General features: G+C 46.4%; 1 long non-coding RNA gene across 1 annotated transcript; it reads left to right on the plus strand.

The window, feature by feature from the left end:
• The first annotated feature begins 4,724 nt into the window (after positions 1-4,724).
• Positions 4,725-19,661, plus strand: LOC136371792 (uncharacterized). Its single transcript, XR_010745403.1, has 2 exons — positions 4,725-4,943; positions 18,980-19,661. It is a non-coding gene; the product is annotated as an uncharacterized lncRNA (long non-coding RNA).
• Positions 19,662-22,826: the final 3,165 nt, after the last annotated feature.

Raw genomic sequence — 22,826 nt, forward strand, 5'->3', positions numbered from 1 at the left:
TCTCAGCCTTTCTGGGAAGAGGTTTTCCTGCCTGCTTTGTAAACTGTGAAAACAAAACACGCAGATGAAGAGAATTACCCGAGATCATGTAGGATGTTGCTGCACTCGAGATCAGAATCATCATCATCTTCCGTGTCCCAGTTTTCACTCCGTCTATTAATATACCACGCTATTTTTAGCCCTGTAAGTAGCCACGTTGTTTGTAATTAGCTTCCCTAATAACTGCTCTTCCATACGCTGCAGGACCCACCAGTGGAGCAGCACGCTTTTCTGAGCCAAGCTAAATACAAGGGCGGCTAATAAAAGGTATCCGCATTTCCAGTTGGTTGCTGCTGAGCAGGCACGTGTCCCTGTAGCTCTTGTGATCAGTCAGCTGCCTAAACACAGCTCCTGTACTTGGGTTAAGGACGAGGTGTTACTACTCAGGGTTTCCGGGGCGTTCCCTTGCTGACCTTTCAAGAAAGTGAAGAAGCAAGGTCTCTCCCTCTCTCTGGCATGTGCTGAGTCAAGGCTGCTGCTTTCGAAGAGAGATAGCATCTCATAGTACCTAGAGCTGGAAATTTAATTAATGGCTGCAAACATCTTAGGTGACGGCTATATTTACATCCCAAGAGAATTACTGTAGGGATTGGGTTGTGCACTTGGAGCAGCTGCATGGAGCTAAGTGACCAAACCAGATGCAAATCCAGCAGATGACTGCAGAGAGATGATGCTGAGCTGCAGTTCTCTTGAATTCCACCAGTGACTGCAATTTTGTTCCATTAAAAACACAATTGCTTCACCAGTACCAGCACAAAGGTGCTACCTAAGCAAACAGACACATTAGTAATAAAGAGGAAAAGACTGTTTTCACACATTTTCTTTTAAGAATCCAAACTTCCAACCCCAAAATAAGGAACCCAGAAATGTTCTCTAGTATGCAGAAAATGAGCTGGGTGACTGCAGTGGTGCATCACCTCACAACGTGCTTTCTATGCGACTTTTGCACCAGCTTGTGTACAACAGCAGTTGTAGGGGCAGCCAAATGAGCTCCCCTTTCAAAAAAGGCCCACGTCAGAGGGCTGTTAACTCGAGAGCTGTGACCTCTTGTGAAAGCACTGCTCAGTTCCCTCCTGATCTGCAAGATCTGTGTGATCGTCACCATGTTTTGCATGCAAGGTTTTTTTTTTTGCTCTCCCTCTGATATAAATATATTGAGATAGTTATCTTTAACTGTGCACACACGCATGCAAGCCAAGCTGGTTCACTGAACACTGGCACAAGACATGTATGCTTAAACCAGAAGTCTTTATTCAGGCAAAGCCTCTGTTGATTTTTCCTTGCTTCTGTAAATTCCAGAGCCTTGGTCCAAAGCTGGGAGTGCATATTTGTTTCCCTTTGTATCGCAAAACAGATGGTCAATCCTTGTAATACAGCTACGATTATTTACTGATAGAAATGTGCAGAACTGTAATAGGTTGCTACATAGATTATTATTGATTTTGTTCTTTTTATTCCCACAAAACTGGCTTGACTAAATGTTGTATTAGACCAAATAGACCTCTCTTCCTTCCCCCCCCCCCAAAAAAAAAAAAAAAAATTGAGCTGGCAAAATGGTGTTTTCATTTGCAGGAATCTCCTAATTTGGGTCTAATATTGTATCACACATGCTCCAAAGCACTGACAGGGTTAGATTACATCTGTGGCCAGTTCAGTTCCTACTCAGCACTTTATTTGCATCTTGGCAAGAAGATATGGCAGTTTTTCTGCCTCTTCCAAGTATACTGATTTTGTATGAAATGCATGTTTAGACATTTTAAAGGCAATTTTGATCATACAGCATAACTGAAACAAAAAGTACCAAACCAAGCCCCAAACTCAGAATTAAAAAATTCTGGTAGGAAGGTCTCAGAGGAGAACCTAGAAAAACATGAGGGTTTCTCAGAGGCGAGTTGCTTTCCCTAAGAGTGCTTACTGGGTCCAGTTCTCATGTTCTTCAGCTGAATTCAAATAGGGAGAGGTGGACAGGAAGACTTGGGATGGGAAAGCCTGGAGCAACAGCTTACTTGTTCAGCCCAGTACATGTGTATCAGGGAGGAAATGGACAACCTGCTGAGACAGAAGGATGCTGATGCTTCAGGAGCAAATGGATTTCACTTGTTATGGTGGTAATTAGGCTAAACATGAAAAGAAACTTTATAATTTTGGGGGAATCTTTTTAAGAAGAGTGTTGGGATTAAGGTTTGATTCTGGGCAGGATTGTTTTTGCCTGAGGTGGATGCTTGTGGAGTTCATCTGCCAGGGAGTCCCTTCTAAATCCTATTAAAAAAATAAATAAAAGGGAAGAAAAACGTGTATATGAAAATTGGTTTGAGATTTCAGGAGATATTAAGTTGGCCTGGTTTTATTCCTAAGTGGCTGTCCCCATACAGAACCTGTGCTCCAATGAAGGGATCACTCTTATTCCAAGGCTGATAAAATTAAAAGTGCTGAGGATGGCTGTGTGAGGGTGTGGTTATGTGACCCTTCTCACTGGTGTGAGCATGCCCGTGCCTCTGCCTTTAATCTCGCAAACTGATCTCTGTCCCAGCCCTGATGTTGGTGCCTGGCTGCATGTGATCTTGCAGCACTGCAGCACTGACTTGAACAAAATTTAACCCAGAGGAAAAACACAGTCTAGCTTGTTCTTGATTGTGTCAGTTCCTGCACTTGTCTGACAAGAGCCTTTTGTCCCCAGGGCAGGCAGGGAAAACAGAGGTCACCCTGGGCAGTGCTGGGGGTGCAGTGTGAAATTGGCCCAGCAGTGGGTCCCCAGTATGAGAGGAACATGAGCCTGTATTAGCAAGTCCATAGGAGGCCACAGGGATGATCAGATGCTGGAGCATCTCGCCTGTGAGGAAAGGCTGAGAGAGCTGGGGTTTTTCAGCCTGGAGAAGGCTCTGGGGCCACAAGAGGTCTGAAGAGGGAGTTTTGACAAGGACATGGATAGGACAAGGGGGAATGACTTCATACTCAAAGAGGCTAGGTTTAGTCTGGAGTGGAGGAATAAATTTTATTATGATGAGGGTGGTGAGATGCTGTAACAGTTTGCCCACAGAAGTTGTAGATACCCCATGCCTGGAAGTGCTCAAGGCTTTAAGCAACCTGGTCTACTGTGCCTGGAAACTGTCCCTGCCCATAGCAGGTGATTTGGACAAGATGATCCTTAAGGTCAACCTCCCACCCAAACCATTCTGTGATTCTGTGAAATGCTAGCCATGGCAAGAGCTCTTATTTTCCATCTCTTCCAGGCAGGAGGAGACGAAGGTGGGCATCTCAGGCTTCACTCTTGGGTGTGGAGGTCTTGGGGTTTGGTGGGTCTGTGTTGGTCCCCACAGCCATGCTCGTGTGCCTCTCTCCACTTGCAGGGAAGCTGACAGAAACATTGTGCCCACCCTGGGATCCCCATTGCTCACTAAGCCTCACAGCTGGGCTGCAAGGACAGCAAATGGGCTCCTCTGTTCTGGCAGGAGCCTGCATGGCAGTTTGTGTGAAACACTTTCGTGGCTCTGAGGTATCAGCGCAGGGTGATTCATACATGGGGTTTTCTCTCACTTTCTGCCATGTGAAGTTGGGGAGGTGTTTGGAGTTTTCCCCCTCACAGCCTGTGCTCCCCAGCTTCCCTCTGAAATCTCTGTGAGAAACCCCATACCCCCTTGGGAGACCCTTGGGGTATTTCCTCCACTTCCTCAGCAGCAATTTCTCTGTGAGAAAGTTCTCGAAGGGTTGGCCTCACCTCCTGTGGCTCACCAGAGTCTACAAGGCACAGGCAGGCAGTGAACACAAAAGTCACATATGGCTGGGTGCAAATGAGCCTGTGTGGTGATTCAGGGTTGCTTTACTCAAACAGACTTGAAAGAAGGTGTCTTTATCTTTTTCTGTCATAATTTTCACCACTAAATTGTTTGCAGTTTAGTTATTGTTCTTTAGTTAAAACAAGGGGAGGTGAGGAAGCATCCCCCATGTTCAGGATTGTTTTGCACCCAGTGTGTGGCTGGGTTAGGGTTTTCCTGCTGTTGGGGATGTTAAAGACACTGACCCCAAGCAGCTCTTCCTGAGCACTGTGTCCTCACTTGGCCAATCACTCACTGCCAAGCAAGGAAGTGATGAGCACAAATCCCCAGACTACATGTCTGCACCTCGGAGTCCCAGTCCCCAAAGATGTGTCATGTACAGCCCCTGCCATAGGTGTTTGTTCCACCAGCATCCACCAGCAGCAAGGGTCACATTATGGTTGATTTAGTGGTACTTCACTCATACTCCATATTGACCCTAACATTTGTCTTGGAGCTCCTGGTGTGTCTGTTTCATCCAATGACCCCCAAACCACCTTTCCCTCTGCCACTTGGGTGCCATCTTGCTGACCAGATACTATCCCCTACATTTTATTTCTTTGATAACATATTCTGATAGGTTTTTTTCTTCCTTCTTGTTTTCTTCACAGATTTATCTGGAAAGTATGACCGACAGGAGCAGCTTACTCACCATTAGATAAGTATTGCAGATGACTCATGCTGAAGTATTGATAGCTGTGCTGCTGAGATGGATATCCTGTTTTATAGCTGCCGTAGCGTGATACCAAGAGCCAGGAACCTTAACTTCACTATCCATGCTTTTCCATGAATGTGCTTTAGGTCTCTGGCAGCTTTTTTTTCCTTGGTTTGTCCATCTAAAGGGTTCACAGGGGAGGTTTTGCTTCCCTCAGTGAGGTACAGGGTATGGGGCAGCTCATGTCACCTTGAAATGAAAGCTAGTGTTGAAAGGCTGCAGCTTTATAGCTGTTCTCCAGGACATGCAATATTTGTGTTTTTAATAGGTGCCATTAGTGACTTTCCTCGATTCTTTGGGTCTTTTTGTTTTGTTTCTGTTTTTCAGAGCTGTTATACCCCTTCTTCAGCAGAACAAACCAGGAGGTGCAAAAACAGGTAAGGCAACTACTGTTGCAGCATGTTACTTTTGAATCATTAAGGGCAAAATACTGGCTGCAGTAAAGTGCAAAGAAAGAAAACATTGACTCAATGGCAAGTTAGAGTTTTATCCAATGTACTCAGCTCCATGAGAGGCCCTGGAATTGCTACATTCAGGGACAAACCTGAGAGTGTGTGTCTGAACCACAATCTGCTTCCAAAACCACTGGCCTCAAGGCTATGTGAGCAATAGATGATGAGATTTGAGAAGTGATGAGCAAGAGAAAGGAACCTGCCCTTGGGGGAGATGCAGAAGGAGCTGAGCTGTGGAGGTGAGGGGTATGGAGCTACTGGAGAGGTGTTAAGCCACATGAGATGGCTGGGGACCGAGGTGGCTTTAGCTTGGATGGGTGCAAAGGGCCATACAGCAATGAGGGAAATTTGGAGTTAAAAGGATAAATTTTTCAAGGGAGCATTACAGCGAGGGCCATGCCAGTGATGGCAGCATGTGTGGCTCTCCCTGATGTACCTACCTGTGTGTGGGTGGTGTCACTGGGGATGGCTGGGAGCCCACCTGTACCACACTCCTGGGCATCACCTGTGGTTCACACCATCCTTAAAAGGTTGAGGATGCTTTGTTTCCATGAAGGTGCTGGGCCATGACTGAGAAGCTGTGGCTTGAGCAGTGTGCCCCTTTCACCAGCAGTAGCCTGGGGCAGGACTTTCCAGTGGGGCAATGGAGATGTTTCAGGTGTCATGTGATTTCTCAGCAAACACGAGCCAGAGCCCAGGAAGAAAAAATGTGGCTTGAGGATCTGTGCTGTGTCCCAACAGCATGATTTGGGTCTCAGCATTTACTGTGAGGATGGTGAGACACCAGAGCTGATTACCCAGAGGGACTGTGGATGCCCCATCCCTGGAAGCGTCCAAGGCTAGGCTGGACAGAGCTCTAAGCAACCTGATCTAGTGAGAGATGTCCCTGCCCATAGCAGGGGAGTTGGACTAGATGATCCTTGAAGGTCCTTTACAACCCAAACAATTCTGTGGTTCTGTGATTTTGATACTTTGATCCATTCCTTGGAGCTTCTGTTCTTCAGAATGTTACAGGAGTTTGGAGTAAAGAACTGGGTCCTGCTCATGTGCAAAATAAAATAAAAAAAAACATATATTGCATCTGGCTCCAGCAGAAACCATTGCATGATGGCTTGTAACATAGTCTCAGTTAGGTCCCTGCCTCGTAAAGTAGAAAATGCCTTTAAGGCCTCCTCCGTTTAGGCTCTGCATCGGAGATATTCACATGCTATGAAAATACCTCAGGACTACATTTTTTTTAGAGTGATAATCTGATCTTGGTCTTGGTAGAAAGGGTGGGAGTTAGGCTTTTGGGGATCGTGTAGCATCAGTCAGTGAGTGCAAGGGTCAGGGCATCAGGGATTTTACCAGTGTGTTCTTCCACTTTGGGTATATCCTCCTGCACTGACGTGCCTAAAAATGCCCCAGATCTCTGATGAATGCTCTTAACCATCACTTGGAAATGTTTTTGGGATAGAGAAATGAGAACACTTGCCCCTGCCCCATTCACCTTGCATCACTGGGGTCAGTATGGCAGCTCAGAAGCAGGATCTGTGCTTTCCCGTGGGTGGTCTCAGCCATACATATTCAAATCGAGTACCCAGGCGTGTCACCTCAGCACAGCACTGAGGCTGAGAGAGGCACAGGGGCTTTCCAGCCCTGCCGACCATTATTAGTAATAGGGTTTTTGTGTGGTGTGTCTTGGTTCAAGCTGTGAACTGCCACCAGGCTCAAAAAACTGCTGTTGAGCCTTGGTAATAGTACTGCAAAAAGTTTCCGAGAAGCATAATAACTTCCCCAAATATATATGTATATGCGTGTGTGTGTATATATATATATATGTACAGTCTAAAGATGCTTGGGCATTTGTTCATGCTGAAAGTTTGCTGACCCCACTAAAGGGGATTTGTACTCTTGCCATCATGTGGGAGGCTCAAGCAGGTAGTGGATAAGGATAAGCAAATGATTGTTGGGGTTTTGCTTGTCTCTCTGTCAGTTTGGGATGGTGGATTTGGGGGCATGTTGTAGGGTTTGGTGAGTAGGTAGAACAATTTATAGCAATGTGAGTGGCCTGTATAGCAACTTCAGGATTGTGCCAGCTGAGCAACTAGATCAGGGATTACAGATCCCAGGGCACCTGAAGTCCAAATAGGTTTTTAAATCACACAGGTCATTTTATAAGAGATAATTAAGTTTTTGAGCTCCTCAATAGTGCCTACAAATGTTCCTGCAAATGGCTCATGAAGCACTTGCAGTCTATAACTTCTGCCAGAGGAAAATGTGCTATTAGGTGGAAATTAGCTGCCCATGTGGCATTTTCTGTCTTGGAGTCTCAGGGAGTTTTAGTGAGATGCATTAATACATCTGTGCTGAAGGTACTACTTGTCTGCATGCTCTGATAACCATCCTCATGTGAAATGAATCCCTGTGGAGCTGTTTGAGATGTTGCTGCTCTTAGTTACCAACCTACCTTGTTGCCAAAAGCTGCTACCCACAGAGGCAGGGCTAAGGATGAGCTGATGTGCATCTGCCCCTTATCCCTTGCTCTGTATGAGCACAAACCCATCTTTGCTTATTGGGAGAACTGGAGCACCAGGTGGGAAGCTGAAATGGAGCATATCTATTCTGCCTCCCCTTGCTGGGGCAGTGGAGGGTTAAGGGCTGGAAGTGCACTGAGGTGGAGGCAGTGACATGTCAGGTGCTGAAGTTAGGCTTTTCCAGAGAGTTTTGCCCTCTGGAAGTGTCTGCTTTTTTACATTTGACTGGTTGGCAAGGTGGGAGTCGTCTCATGGCACGCTGCCCCCCCCCCCCCCCCCCCCACCCCTCATGTAGGTCAGCAGTGCAGCTTTTGATTTAGGCTGCAGCCAGGGGAGATGTAGTGAACATTGTCCACAGGGTTTAAGGTGTGACAGACCTGATGAATGGGACAAATTGCACCTTCGTCTTCCTTGGCTGTGTGGCAGATTCTTCATCACCTGTGAAAACACCCGGTGCTGACTTGTTTGGATGCAGATGGCAAGACTGCAAACACCTTTCTTTGATGAGATGTGGCATGCCCCAGCCAGCTCATTCTTGACTAGATGCAATTCTTCAGATGGCTCTAGGGTGGGTGAGATAAATCCTACACCTGTTGTAGCAGTGCTCATGCCCCAGGCTGTGGTGGGCTGTCTGTGGAGAGAGGGAAGTGTTAAAGCAGGTTTAGTGGGCCCTTCTTGCTGCTGACTTTCCATCCATTTCTGAAAACGATGGTGGTCAGATGAAGGCCAGTTTGGAGAAGAGATAACTCCTCTAGGTCATTTGCAAATTGGCAGTGGCTGAGTCACCCACAGTCTGTGCACTCACTGCATCTGTGACCCATGGATGTGATGAGGAGGCAAAGTAGGACTTGAGGCCGTGACACAAGAGCAGTGTGGGATCTTTTCAGGAATAGCATTGTTTGAGACAGTATGGGGACAGTAAATACTGTCCTTTTCCTCGAAGATTTAATTGGTTTTGTGGCAAAGATTGCTTTCTGTCTTGGCTCAAGGATTTAATAATTTTAACACTTGCCTTCTGGAGGTCCACAGGCCATGTGAGCATGGGGAGCACAGGGTGATGGGCTCTTGGTAAGCATTCTTACACTGGTGCACAGGGGTGATTGTGTCACTGAGCTCTGACTGTGTCTCTTTCCAGGTTCCAGCACCTTCTCCCTTTCAGATGATCCCTGGTGAAGGTGCCTGGGGCTGGCTCTGCCATCTGTGCTGGTTATGGTGGCAGCAGATTTCCCCTCTGCAACAGGGGTTCTCTGTGGCTGCTGTAGAGCTTGATCAGGAAGCTGCTACAGCTGGCCCTGCTATTGCAGTAGATCTATAGATGTACTCTGAACAAGGAGGAGGGGAAGCACCTGGAGACACATCTGCATTGGACCATGTCACACAGCTGTCCTAAGTGGGCAGCAAGCCCAGTCAGTAGGTCTGCACAGTGCCAGTGTCCTGCCCATATGGCTTCACCAGGCAGTGTCAGCCTGTGCAAGAGGCTGCTGCTTGTTTGGTTGTGTCTTAAAAGTTTTGATTGCTGCCAGATCACTACCCTGAGCCGCCCCCAGCTTCATTTTTCTCTTTGCATTTGGAGTGGCAGTCTGAAAACACTCAAGCTGAACCCTGTGCCCCAACGGCTGCTCATCTGAAAGTGCGGAGCCAGCTCACAGCAGCTGCTAAAATATCAGAACTGAAGTGGGGAATGAAAAGTGAGATGGTGATTAAGACCCAATTTCCTGTCGTGGCCCCACAGTGTTCCTGCCGGCAGTGGAGACATTGGCAGCAGTGGTGTGAAATGTCTCAGCCTTCTGCCTTGGGCTGGCTGAGTGCTCACACTGCCCTGTGCTGCTCCCTTGTCTCAGTGCTTTGCTGGTTTGGCTGAGCTCAAAGGGATGATGAGGATCCTTCTCAGGACTGAGGGGAAGTGTAGGGAGTCCATGCAGGCTGGTCCTGGCTGAGTTGGGGTTGGAAGCAGCTGTGGTAAGACCCAGGTCAGCCCTGAATTAATTTTTTTGGACTTTTGCATCAAAAGTTCATTCAGGAGAAAACATGAAAAATCAATTGCAAAGATGATGCTGAGCTGATGGCTCTTCCTCTAAGGACACTGTTCTACCTGCACTTTCTAACATGCTTTATGTCTGTGACTGTCAAAGGCAGCTTCTGGTTTCCTTCTCACCATGGAACTTCAGATCACTGCTCTCCTGTCTGTGTCCCAGCAGCTCCAAAATCTGTGCTGTAGAACCTGATGTGTTTCAGCAGTCCAAACCACATCACTGTAAACTGTATCGTTAATGATCGGAGCAGTAGAAGCAGTAATGTGCTACATAGAGATAGGACTTTCTTAGACTTCATCCTTAGAAGAAAGCCAGTTGTAAAACCCACTGCAAAGAGCCCAGAACCCCGCAGACCATCGTGTTTGCTCTGCACTTAGTGGTTACCCCATTTCTTTCTGTGTTAGAAAGTCAGAGCAGTTCGCATCATGAGCCCTTCTTTAACCCACCAGGATCTCTTACTAACTTTTGCTCTGCAAAGGAGCTGAATTGGGCAGCATGAGCAACCACTGCTTGAAACTATTGGTTTTTCTCTTCCTGGCTTCTCTTGGGGTCACCTGCATCTCCTCCAAGGCTGCCCCTTCCTCTGCATTCATGCAGCACCCAGTGCCACCAGCATGGCTGGGAAGGCTTTTATTGTACAAGGTCACATAACTGCTCAAATCTGATCACTTTGAAGGAAATGTAAATAGAAATGTAAATGTATTTTTTTACAGAGCAAGTAGTCAGCACATGGGAGAGACTCTCACAGACAGTGGTGCTGTTGGGGAAGATGTGCTGTTTCACAGCAACCAAGGTAATTGCTCTGAGTTGGTATCCTCTACTGCCACTACTTTACTCCAACCCAGGATGTGTTCAGCTTGGGGCATGCATGGCCACCATGCAAAAGGCAAGGAAGGGGTCAGAGGGAACTGTTGATCCTGAGCCTGGCAGAGCATCACACATCATCTTTCCTGTTGAGGAGGGGCAGCTTCCTTGCAGAGAAACGACTTCCTGTGCTCATGAAGAAACTCGTGTGATATCCTCTGCCATGGGGGAGAATAATATTTTGTGCTCTTCCAGTGCCTTTCATACCAGAGGAGTTCCAAGTGCTTTTAAGACTATCTTCATAGTCCTGAAGAAGGGAAGAGCAGTAGGTTTTGCATGAAATGTCCTTTCCTGCCAGGAGAATGGTTCCCAACTGCAGCAGCTGCAGCGCTGGGAGCCAGAGCTTTTCCACTGTACTGACTTCTGCTGGCCAGCAAAGCAGCACCACAGCACAGTGTCATTTCAGGAGTCTGGAGGAAGAGCTACCCAGAATTGTTGTGAGTATTTTGGGAGCTATTTTGAAGGAGAGTGGATTAAAGGAGAGGAAATAGTGCAGACGTGGAAGGTAAGCAGCCGCATTTTGAGCAGGCAGGACAAGTATGGCTTTGAGGTGACAGCAGGGAACAGACTACAGATGAACTACTGTGCATGATGCCACCATACAGATACAAACCACTTTTCTCTTTGACAGAGAGATCTTTCACATCAATCTAAGGAGGAAACAATGCTTGGTTGAAAGAAACAGGATAGGCTTGGTCTAGTGGCACCTGGCATATTCCCTAGTCCTAGTTCCCCAGGCCAGCAAGGATATAGAAAACATGAAGGATATAGAAAAACAATAAACTTTCTTCTAGGATCCAAGCCAGAAGAGTGTTCTCCTGGGATGATCCAAATGTCTTTAACTAAACTCCTGCAACTGAGAATGGCAGTTTTGTTGGCATCTGTTAGTCACAGCACAGAAAGGCAGCAGGTTGTGTCACCAGCCTGACTTCCAGGTGATGGTCACAGGGCAGGGAGGCTGTGGCAGAAGTAAGAGATTTGGCAGAAGAGGAAGGATCTGCTGTAGTGAAGAGACATGGGAGATGGGACAGGGTGATCCCAGTGTCCATGTCAGTCTGTGGAAGAGGGCAGGTGTGGGCAGCTCACCAGTGTGTCCTGATGTCACCAAGCATGGCGTGCAAATGGCAGCTCCTCATCCAGTGGTCTGTCTAGAGCTCTTTGGCCATCCACTAGCCTGTCTTGGATGGCTTCTCCAATGTGATCCATGTTCATGACCACATCTCTCATATGTTGTGCTGTCATATGGTGTAAGTCATGAACTACATGGGAGAGCAACCAGAGGAGACCTTGGTTGGCATGAGCCATTTCCAGTGGTCTTCCTGCTGCCTTCTTGCTTTGCTTAGTCTGGTGGTGAAAGATGTGCTCCCACATTGCAGTGTGTCCAGGCCAGAGGCTGTGAGTCACACTTTGATGTGCCCTCCCTTTGCCAGCTGTGCCAGCTTGGTTTGCTTGCTAAGTTCGTGTTCAGCATGGCAAGTGTCAGCAGCAGAGCCAAAAGATTGCCAGGATGTGTTGGATTCTGTTTGCAAAGCCTGTAAGGAGATGGAAAAGGTCATTTTGTCTGGGGCAGAGTAGGAGAAAATAAGCATAAGGAGTGATGCTTTGTGGATTTGTTTCATTCCCTTGAGGAAAACAAAGCATCTCTGCAACAACTTGATGATCTTGGAGGTCTTTTTCAACTTTAATGACTCTGTGATTCTTTGACAGGAGAGCAGCAGGGAAATAAAAACTGAGATAAAGAAGAGATAAAAAATTGAGATAAAGAAAGAGAGAAAAACTGGCTCGCTCCTTAGCAACCTTCTTTTGTGTCTCTCCTCGGTGGGTCTCTTTACTACCAACAGCAGGGAATAAAAAGGCAGAAAAAAACCCCAAAAAGCCACAAGATGAGTTTTGAATGGATGCCAAGGTTGATTTAATTAGATGTATTGAATTTGTTAACTTCTGAACGACGTGGCTGTCACGCAGCACAAGTGACGAGATGCGAGCGGCGACGGCAGCGCGGCACCGACCTGCCAAAAGGCTCAGCTAAGCAGAAGGATTGACCTACTTCCCTCAGCTCCATGGAGAGCACAGGCGAGTGCCCTCCACTTGCTGTTGCTGTGCTCCCTGGAGGGCTGTGCATCCCTCTGTGCAGGGGATAGCTCACTGGGCTGGGGGCTGCTGGGCAGCCCAGCGTCACCCGTCATCTCCAGTGCGAGCCTGGGGCTGGGTAAATGTCTGTGTGCCCTTGGGAGGCAGCTCGCTCAAAGCAAAGGCACCTGCTTTGTGTGCTGACTTCTGTCTTCTGGCTGACACTGATTTTCTATTTCTCCCACCTAGTGCACCCTTAAAAAAAAACACCAGTGTTCTCTGATAATGGGCCTAAATGCTGTTGCAGCTGATAAGGATGATAAAATCACCCATGCACACTGTCATGGCAACCTACGGCAATTGCTCTTCAGTCTTGATGTGTGTCTGCTCTTTGGCGTGAGTGCAGATGTGTGGGTTTGGTTGAGACTTGGCCTGGGAATCACCTGAATCTGGAAGATTTGTTTTCTGTTATGAGCTCTGACATGGATGTGGAGGCACTGAACAGCTCCTTGTCCTGCTGGCCACCCTCAGCATGGAGCAGAACATGCTTCTCCTTGTACCTTGCTGAAGCTCTGGCAGTTCAAATTGCATCTTGAAAGATTTGTCAGTACTGGGAAAGAGGCTTCTGAAAGAGAAATTTGTTTCTAAATTAATTCTGTAATGGTTATCAAGAGGAACTGCTAGGTGTTCGCTCCCAGGTCTGCCATCATGCAGTGCATGTGTAGATCCAGAGTCCTTCCTGCAGTGACTACAGGATCCCTTTGAGATCAGTGGGGTGCCTCCTGGACAAGTAATATTCCAGCTAGAGAAGTCCCAACAACTGTGAGCTCCACGTGTTTGTTTGACAGTCTTCTCCATCTCTCATTAGTGTAGATGCAAAAATAAGTCCTGTCAAACCATGTCTGTTAAGTGCTGAAGAGAGAATGTGGATTTCCTAACTTCCAGCATAGAAGTGGTGCTGTTGTGATAAGGGAGTGTTTGCCAAGACTGTTGGAGCTCGAAGACACCAACAGAGATGTTTGTGAAGTGCACAAGTATACAAGTGCTGTGTGAAACCATGGTCTGGGTTGTGCTGAATAACACTGTATGAGATGCTGACATGTAAGGAAGCTGAGGCACACCGTCAACCTCCTTTGATTATTGTCAGTATTAAGCTGAGATTGGTAACACCAGGCCAGGTAGTCACCTAGTATGGTGGGGAAGTTGCTATTTCAGTGGGGAAATGAGACAAAGCAGCATTGGGAAAGTTGTCTTGAGATCATGCAGAGAAGACAACTGAGGTGTTGTTTCCCTCCACTCAAGTTCTGACCTTTTCCTCTTCTTGCCTCAAGTGTGGTTTCTTTTCCTGGCGCTACAACATCGCTCAGCTGGAGGAGAGAAGGGTTGCTTGAGTGGGGACATGAAAGGAGAAACATTATTTCATTGAGCAGTGTCAAGAAATTTTATGGGAAGAGGATAATGAGGACAGATAGAAGGAATCCAGCTGTCTTCTGCAGAGAAGAAATCTGTAGCATTGAGCTGCTTTCAGGGTTCATGATTCAACTTTCAGGTTGGTTGTTGATAGTTAGGATGTTTTCATTTTGACTTCATCTGTTGACAAGGCAGTAAGAGCTCTGTGAGGACGCGTATCTCTCCATCACATATGACTAATTGTACTGGGACAGCCGCGAGCACAATAACACTTCTGTTTTCCTCCAGAGCAGCTCCATTACAGACTGCCTGGTAGCTGAGCCCCAGCGAGTGTTTTTGCAGTTTTGCTGATTGTGCAGCCCAGATAACCTGTGAGAGAGCAAACATGGAAAGTGTTGAATATTCAGCTCAAAAACCAGAAAACAGAATTGTTTCGCTGCTCGTCTGAGCTGAGCTTTTAACTGCGTGTTGTCAGTGCTTTTCAGGAAACTCGTCTCATCTGGGACACGTCATCTGGCAGTGAAGTGCTCCCATTTAGGGGCAGCCATCAGTTCTCCAAAGGCCAGGGCTCATGGCTAGGCGCTGTTGTCTTTGCAGCTTAGTTTTGTGTTTTACTTTTCCCATCTCCTTGGAGAGCAAAACTCAATCTGTGCAAAACAGATGCATTTAAAAATAAGATTTGTCTTAGTTTTACACTCAAAAAACTGTCTCCAAAAAAGCCAGTGCATAGCAGAAGCTAGCAGAAGACTTTCTCCAGATGTTTGCTGCTGTTTATTCTATTTCTGCAGCAACCCAAGAGTTTTGGTGCAACATAAGAACTGAATTTATACTTCTTGGCATTAAACTGGTCACCCTCTGCTTCTCAGGGTAACAGCTGTATTTATGCATGAAAGCCATACTCGCATTCCTCAAGAAGTGTGTCGGCACAGATGATCCTCTGACCTCAATATATCAGCTCAGCCTTATGCAGAAAGAGCTTCAGTGTGCAGCTCTTCCACTTGGTGAGTTTAATCTATGTATGGATAACAACAGAAAGTTCTCTACAAGAGACTGTGCAGGTTTAAAGCTGCCCTTGCCTTTGATGAAATTACTACTTCCTCCTCAAGGAGATTTGTGATATCTGGAATCTGTATTCATAGTGTGCAGGTGGGCAGTCTGTCCAACATGGAGGTAGCGGAGATCTTTGTGACTCTTCCTCTGTCCCTTTTCCCTAGGAGGGAAGCCAGTTTTCCTGCCTGCAGCTAGGCACCCCTTCTGATTTAGGAGTGCAAGACTGCTTCTGTCATGATGCTGTCACAAGGCCATAGTTTCTGTCTCGAAACTATGTGTTAGAGGAATTAGTAGGAGAAGGATGGTGCACCAGGAGGTAGCCAGTCAGTGCAAACCTTCAGTGCACTGAAGGTAGCCAGCCAGTGCAGAAGGCATTGACTTCTCATCATAAATTCACCAAAGGGCCATTTCAGTCTACTTCTCCTCTCCTTGCTATGTTGGCTTTGTTGTTTGTTGTTGGAGGACGGGAGTTACCTAAGGAGCTCTGGGCAGCTGAATAGAGGAGCTGAGCTTGGGAAGTGAACTTGGCAGTTGCAGACACCAAGGAGGAGACTGCTCTCCTGAAAGTGTGAGAAATCTCTGGACACTGACAGAGTGTGCATGGCATTATGACTATGATCTGCCCTAGATGAGTGCTCCACAGATGCCCCTTGCAGGGGCTAATGCATGTGTCTGCAGCTCTTAAAAATAAGGATGTTGCCCAATGTCCCCTGTCAGCCTTGAGCGTGGTTCCCGTCATTCCCATTAGATGCTCTGCGGTGGGAAGAGCAGGCGTGCTGGCTGCCAGTTCAGGTCTAAAAATGATGTCTGTGCAAAGTCCATCCTTGTCTGGACTCCAAGGGGCTGCTGTGCACAAGGCCTTCACACAGTTTCCTTAACAGGCTCCTTTTCACTTTTTCCAGGGACTTGCACTGTGCTTCATTTCAGAGTGATCCAGTGAATTAACATATTGTTGCTGCTGCCTGGGTAATTGCATGCCCAGGGTCTGCTCTGCTCCAGCGCAGTCTTCCCGGCTTCTCAGACAGAAAGCATCCTTCTCCTTTGGCAAACAAGGTTGCAAAGTATTGCCCTGAGGCCTAGCTCAAAGACTGGAGGAATGGGAGGGTGGAAAGAGGAGAGGGAGTCTGTTTCTGAGGGTATATCTGGCTTCAAGAGCTTACCTATTAACAAGGAGCTGGAGGTGGGTTTTTTCAGTCTTTATTTCTGTACAAAGGTACTCATTTTAAGTGAGGTTGTGGTTTTCTTGCTGATTTATGCAGGCATTGGTATGGGTGCAGTTACAGAAATTTAGCTTTGCACAAGTCACCATGTGGATTCAGAACTGCTTGAAATGAGCTGTCGTGGGTCACACAGGAATTTCAGCAGAAGTTGAAACTGAGTCGTCTGATACCCTCTTTGTACTGAAAATAAAATAGGTAGGTGTAAAAATGCTTGCTGGTCTCACTTCCAAGTACAAAAATGCTCACATGCGTCTAAACCCTTACAGTCTCTTCCTGTGAGACAAGACCACACCTCAGAACACGTTGGTGAGCATATTATCAAAGCTGGATGGGTTTCTTAATGTGAATTCAAGTTTGCATTTTTGAAAGATGATATTTGGTCAGGGCTGACTTCAGGTGGGGAGCTGGTATCCCTTAGGCAACAGTCTCCAAAAAGAAGTGTGGTTATGTGCAACATGAGGAGGGCAGCTTTACCTCCCATCATAGCTCAGCTATTAAGCAGAGGCATTAAGAGGACGGGGAGCATCCAGACACAGGGGTAGTGGGGAAGAAGTTGATTTATGGCTCTGCCACTGACTTTCTTGGTGACGTGGGGCAATGAACCTTTCTTTTTCCGCCTCCTCCTCTTCTGCCCATTCAGCACATGTGCAGTTGCCTTGTAGTTCGTATGAGTCCTTCTAAAAGCTGGAACTTGGTAGTTCTATCAGTAAAGTCCCTTTTTATCTTCTCAGTTGTGAACATTTCCTGCCCTTTAGCAACAAAAGCCATTTTGACTGAAGGGAAGACGTTTTTCCAACTCTCTTTACGACCCAAGAGATGGGGAGGATGGTATGGCCATGTTGACAGTGTGGCTGGGTCATCCTGCACCAGAGCTGTGTGGTTTGTGGGGCAGAGGGAAGGCATCTTGAGGCATCTCCATCCTGTGGAATAGAGGCTGCTGCCTCCAGCAGTATATGGAGATCCCTTTTGTGATCAGCCTAGCCATGGGGCCTAGGGAATCCTGCTTGTTCTGTAACTGTGTGTGTATTTATGCACATACACAGGGGAGAAAGATGGACTGCAGATGCTGCAGAGTGCTGCAGATGGGACATGGACACAGATTCCTTGGCCACTGATACCCTAACTGAGATGAACAGTTGCATGTGGGCCACTGTGGAACTGCCTTCAGGACTGGGGTTTGTCGTGTCCTGAGAGGAGCATAAGGCACAGTGCCCTGGGGTGCCTTCTGGGCCTTCATGGTTTTGGGATGTGGCTGTTTCTCTAACTCTTTCACTTGGGGGATATCGTGGTCCTTGAGTGCCAAGTGATTCTCACCCTTTCTTCTGAAGCCTTTGCACTGGTGGCAGTTAGAGGATGGCCTGTAGGATAATAGAGGCTCAAAGGCATCTTGGGTGGGTTAGCTGTGAGATCAGACCATTGTTCATGACTCTGTTTGGTCAAGTCCTGCTTTAGGTGAACTTGGCTGTGTTTCCAGTCACCTCCCTGCAGGTGCTGGGGCTGCTGCACCTCTCAAAGCCATCTCTTACCCTGGCTGAACAAGCCCAGCTCCCACAGCCTCTTCTCTTTGGGCATGTCCACCAGTGCTCGTCCTCTGCACTTGCTCTAGGTTGTCCATGTGTTTCTTGTACCAAAACAAGATGCAGTGTCTAGATGGGATCTAATGAGTGCTGAGATTGCCTGGTTGTTTCTGCTCCTGCAGCCCAGTATTGCTGTTGGTCTTTGCTACAGCTTCTTTCCTAAGGTCCAGTTGGCCTGTGGTCCAAATAATTGTCCCAGCCTTTGAGGAGTGGCAGAGCTGCTGGGACATGGGGCTGTGCCTAGATGATCAGTTAAATAGGACCCCTGTAACAGTGCTTGGAAAGCCTGGGTGTTTCTCAGCAGCCAGAAGGGAAGAGGAGCACAGAGGAGCCCTGGGGTGGCAAAGACTTCTCCCTGATAATGGTGTAGGCTCCCACAGGGAGAGACACAGAGCCCAGACATATGAGGCAATGACCTGAGTTCTGCAGAAAAAAGGCAAAGAGGTGTAGTGTTTTAACTACCACTGCCTTATTTACTCATCTGGAAAGCAAGATTTTACTTGCTGCAATGCTTCTCGTGGGGCTGTGACTGTTGATGACCACGGAGAGCTGAGGTCCTGCAATACCAGTGCACAGGGCTGTGGAAAATACCTCACTGTGCTCACTGCTGGGCTTGAACCATGATCCCTGGGAGCCATGTGCAGAGGAATAGTATGTAGCTATGTATGTATACCATTCTCAAACAAAATGCTGCGATTCCATGCTGTGCTACCAAGTTAGTGTGTGAGTTTCAAAGCAGCAACCTATATTCTTGATGATCCAAGAGCCTTGGGAAAAGATCAATTTTTTACGCTGCACTAATTTAATAAATGCCTTTTTTTAGTGTAGGAAGGTAGCAATAAAAGGCAAAAAGGAGAAAGAAAAGACAGAAAGACCCGTACTATGATTTTGAAGGTTTTCTGCTTTTCTGTTCATGTTCTTTTCAGGAAATGAAACTGGCTATATATGGTGTAGGATTGAAACCACATATCACAAGCTACTGTCAAGTTCATGAAGTGACCACATTGAAAAAGTAGTGAAAAATGGGTTCTTACTGGTGCCTTCCTAGCCTGTAGGAATCCTGGCTGCGGCTTGTGATTGTAGCAGGGTGAAGATTTGCATTTTCAAGTTGGCGGTTTTCCTTTTTGCTCTTCCACTTCCTACAAACTAATTTGGTGCAGTGTTAATTGTGAATCTGGAATGCAAATCAACTCACCTGCTTGTTTTTTCTTTCATTTTCAGATTTTCTAACTATGGAAGCTCTCCTGAGGAGCTGCATTATGTGCTGCTGCCCCTGGGATGGGACACAGGACAAGGAGTGAAGAAGAGCTGTGATGTGCCACTGCAAGTTGCTCTTGTGAGGAGAGAGGTTTTCTGGCATGTCATGTGGTGCTGAAAGACATTTTACTCTTGGCAGCAAAAATCCTTATCCTTCTCGGCTTTTTTTTTTTTTTTTTTTCCAGGGCAGATGCTATTTCCTGTTAGAGATGCTTTGTATGCAAATCAAAGTGGTACAACAAGAAAAAAATTCCTGAAAGCAATCACACTGATAAACTCAGCCCACTGGGGAATTCCTGCTTATCATTTATCTTTTTTTTTTTTCAGTTCTGTACAAGATAGTTCTTTGCTTGTGCTTTCTTACAGTCTTTAATGTTTGTCCTGCCAGACCTCTTGCTTATGAACTACAGTGCTTACAATTTGCAGGGCTCCATGTCAGTCTGCACAAACAAAAGGCAGTAAGTGCTGGAAATTGGGGTTAACAGTCCCTGTGTTTCAGCTTGATCTTGTATTGATCTGGTTTCTGATTTCTGAAGTTCAAGACAGACGTGAACCTCACACTAAGATTGCCGCATGCTTGTAGTGATGATCTACCTGGAAAGGTGATCCCAGAAGCCTCAGGAATGAAAAAAAAGAGAGATAAAAACCAAAAAGAAGCTACAAAAAAATTACCTAGTAACTTAGAGAGGAGCAGGATTTGACCTGAGGCACCTCAGGAGATGGTGTGGGCAGCACGGCACTAATGCAGGAACACAAGTTCATCACCTTGTTGCTCCAGCAAAGCAAACTCACATAGAATCACAGACTGGTTTGGGTGGGAAAGGACCTTAAAGATCATCTAGCTGAATTCCCTTGCCATGATCAAGGACACCTTCTATCAGATAGGTGCTCAGGACCCCTTCCAATCTGACATTGAACACTTCCACAACTTCTCTGGGCATCTGCTCAGCCTGTGCCCTGTAGTTGTTCCTATAAGTGGATGGGGCTGAGCAAAGCCTTGCTCTCACCAGGCTGCTACCCTGCTGATGTTACAACAGGCTGTGAGGGTGAAAAAAAGACTCAGAAACAGAAAGGACATGTCAGAGAGCTGCAGAATGGCATTGCCAAAGAACATTCTCATGCATGTCCAGAGATAGCCACTGCAGCCCAGGCCTTGTTGAATCATGCTGTGGTTGTTCTGGCCTTTGTGTGGGTACCAGTGATAATCATTGTGTATGCTGTTGGGTTTTATTATTTGCTTTTTTTCCCCTTAAATGTAAAATTACCAGTCAGATTGGCACTGGTGAGGCAGCAGGCCTGGTGCAGCCTTTATCTATCCCCAACCTCAGAACAAAGGAGGGGAGGAAAATGGCTTGACCAGTTTGGCGGCCGTGCACGTAACGGTCCCGGAGTTCAAAGCAAAGGGCACAACAGTCAGATACCCAAACCCGCCTGCGCTTTGGCTGATAAGTCACGTTTCAAAGTAAAAGGCAATCCTATAGGGGCTCTGCTGAGTGCCTAAAGCCTCCAGCACTGAGTCTTCTTTAAAAGGGGATTTCATAAGGAGTAATATGAACAGAAATGGTTCTTTGTGGTTTTACACATTCCAGGCATGCCAGAACTGTTCCTGTCAAGGATGGGCAGTCTCTGGGGTTTTGGGGTATTTTTCCTTTTTTTTTTTTCCCTCCAAATATTTGCCACAGACTAGCAGCTGAAATGGTGAAAAATATAAATGAGAGTTGCAAAATCATAATAGTAGCAGTAATGGAAACTGTGAGGCTTGTACTTAAACTGACTGTGGGGTTTCACTCCATCTTCTGCACTGTGCTGTGAGGATTGCTACTTTTACCTGCTATGACCACTTCAGGATGGATGACTTGAAAGCAGAGCTTTAATTGTTGGTTACCCAGGACCTCAAAAAACAGTGCTTTTGGCTCTTTCAGAAGCAATAGCTTTTCAGCTGAACCACTGTTAAGTCTGAATTCTTTCAGTGTCAGTGCAGTTATGTGGCCATACAGCATCTTTACGTGATGATTTCTGCAGCTCTGTGTGTACAGAAATAGGGCCCAGATGTTCCTGCTTCAGGTGCACTTTTGTTCCACACAGGTTGTGCTGGTTTGGATTGCACCCCTACATGTTAACACAGGGTTTTAATTGATGTAAGAGTTTCAATGTACAAAGTTGCGGTGCTTGAAATCTTAAAGAAGAGCACCTTTGCTCTGCCTTAAAACAGAAGTTTCACATGCAGTAAAATACTAGGTGTTTTGTGTAGACCTGCCATGTTAGGTGAGTGTCTAACTCATAAGCCTGTGTTCTTCTCCACATGGATACTGCTCCTGTTGCCACAGGCCTGTGTCTGATGTAGTAGCAGGACCTCATGGACAGCTGGGAAAGCCATGGCCAAAGGTGTTACTGCTGTCACCCCACAAAAAGTATGACTGTAACAATGTGCCATGAAATGTGGGCCTCAGCTCCCCTGAGACTCTCTACACAAACACTGGTACCTTTATTAGCAGCACATGCTGACCACAGCCAACTCAGCACCTCCATGAGTTGGAGCTGCGCCTTTACCTGCTCTGCAGGTGAGACTAATCCCTCTGTGGGGGGAGCAGAAAATGGAGCCAGGCTCATCCCAGCAGAGTCTGAACCACAGGACCATAGATATCCATCCTGAGAATTTGTTTTCAGCCCAAGTTTGACTTGAGCACAAATGCAGATAGAGGGTGAAAAAGCATCTCTTTGAAAGTGGCAATAAAAGAGACACTGTTGGAATGGACCTTCTGGCCTGATTTTATTAAATGTTGTCTGTATGGTTACTTGGTGGTGAACAGGAATTGGAGTGGATTTAGGGGATGGTTCCTGAAGCCCCCTCCCATCCTCCTACACAGGCTGATGTTACAGAGAAGTCTCAAGGCTGTTGTCTGGGCTGTTGCAGGTCTGTGGGTGGAGGAACTTAATCACCAGGGTTGTTGTCAAGTGCTGCACTTATAAGATACAAGGAAGAAGTGCTTGTCTTAATTCTGTGCTCAATATAATTATTTTTCATCTTAGAGGGGGCATCTTATTCTAGCCTTCTGGACTGCTGCCATTTTTGGTTTGTTTCCATAAAAAAGGAAAAAAATTCTTTCCCCATGAGTGTGATTTTGGGAAACAAAAAGTCAGAAGTGGGTGTTCAGCAGTGAGCTGTCTTTTTACTAGGCCAACTTTTCAGGAGTAGGTTTTGAAGTGGATTTTGTTCTGTCCACTCAAGGTCTCTGCTGTGGAAATATTTATTGCTGTGAAACTGTAGCAAGCTTTATAAGTGGCAGGAAAAACTACTTTTGTAACCAAATAAATGTGCTTTCCTTACAAGTCACACACGTGTACATTTGGAATTTTCTTATTTTATTTGGTACCAAAATAATTTCTCCATTGTGTTATCTGGAGTGGAAAAATGAGTGGACCTTGAGTTGCATTTTAATATTTTATCCATTTAATCACAGCAGAAGGGTACATAGAGATTCTCTGTTACTCTTCTTTTTCTGTGTATTGGCTAAGTGTTTTGTGCCTTAGAATCTCTGTTTTCTTCCTTTCTGTTGGTTTGAGAGTTTTGATAGAGAGGGCAAAAATGCTTAAAATTTTAATGTCCTTGGGAAGCTACAAAAATTATGCACTGGTGAAGAGATGCAGGCAACCTGTAGAAGAGCCAGTTTTTGACAGCATGGGAAGTGGTTAGCGCCTCATTGGACATCCTCACATCAAAGCTGGACAGTGGGCTGCTTGAGATACTCTGTTTGAACCACAAATTGCTGGGCTTTGGGCAGAAATCACTGTATGAAATTGTGTGGTCTTT

This window comes from Sylvia atricapilla, chromosome 1, assembly GCF_009819655.1.
Source record: "Sylvia atricapilla isolate bSylAtr1 chromosome 1, bSylAtr1.pri, whole genome shotgun sequence".
Lineage (NCBI taxonomy): Eukaryota > Metazoa > Chordata > Aves > Passeriformes > Sylviidae > Sylvia > Sylvia atricapilla.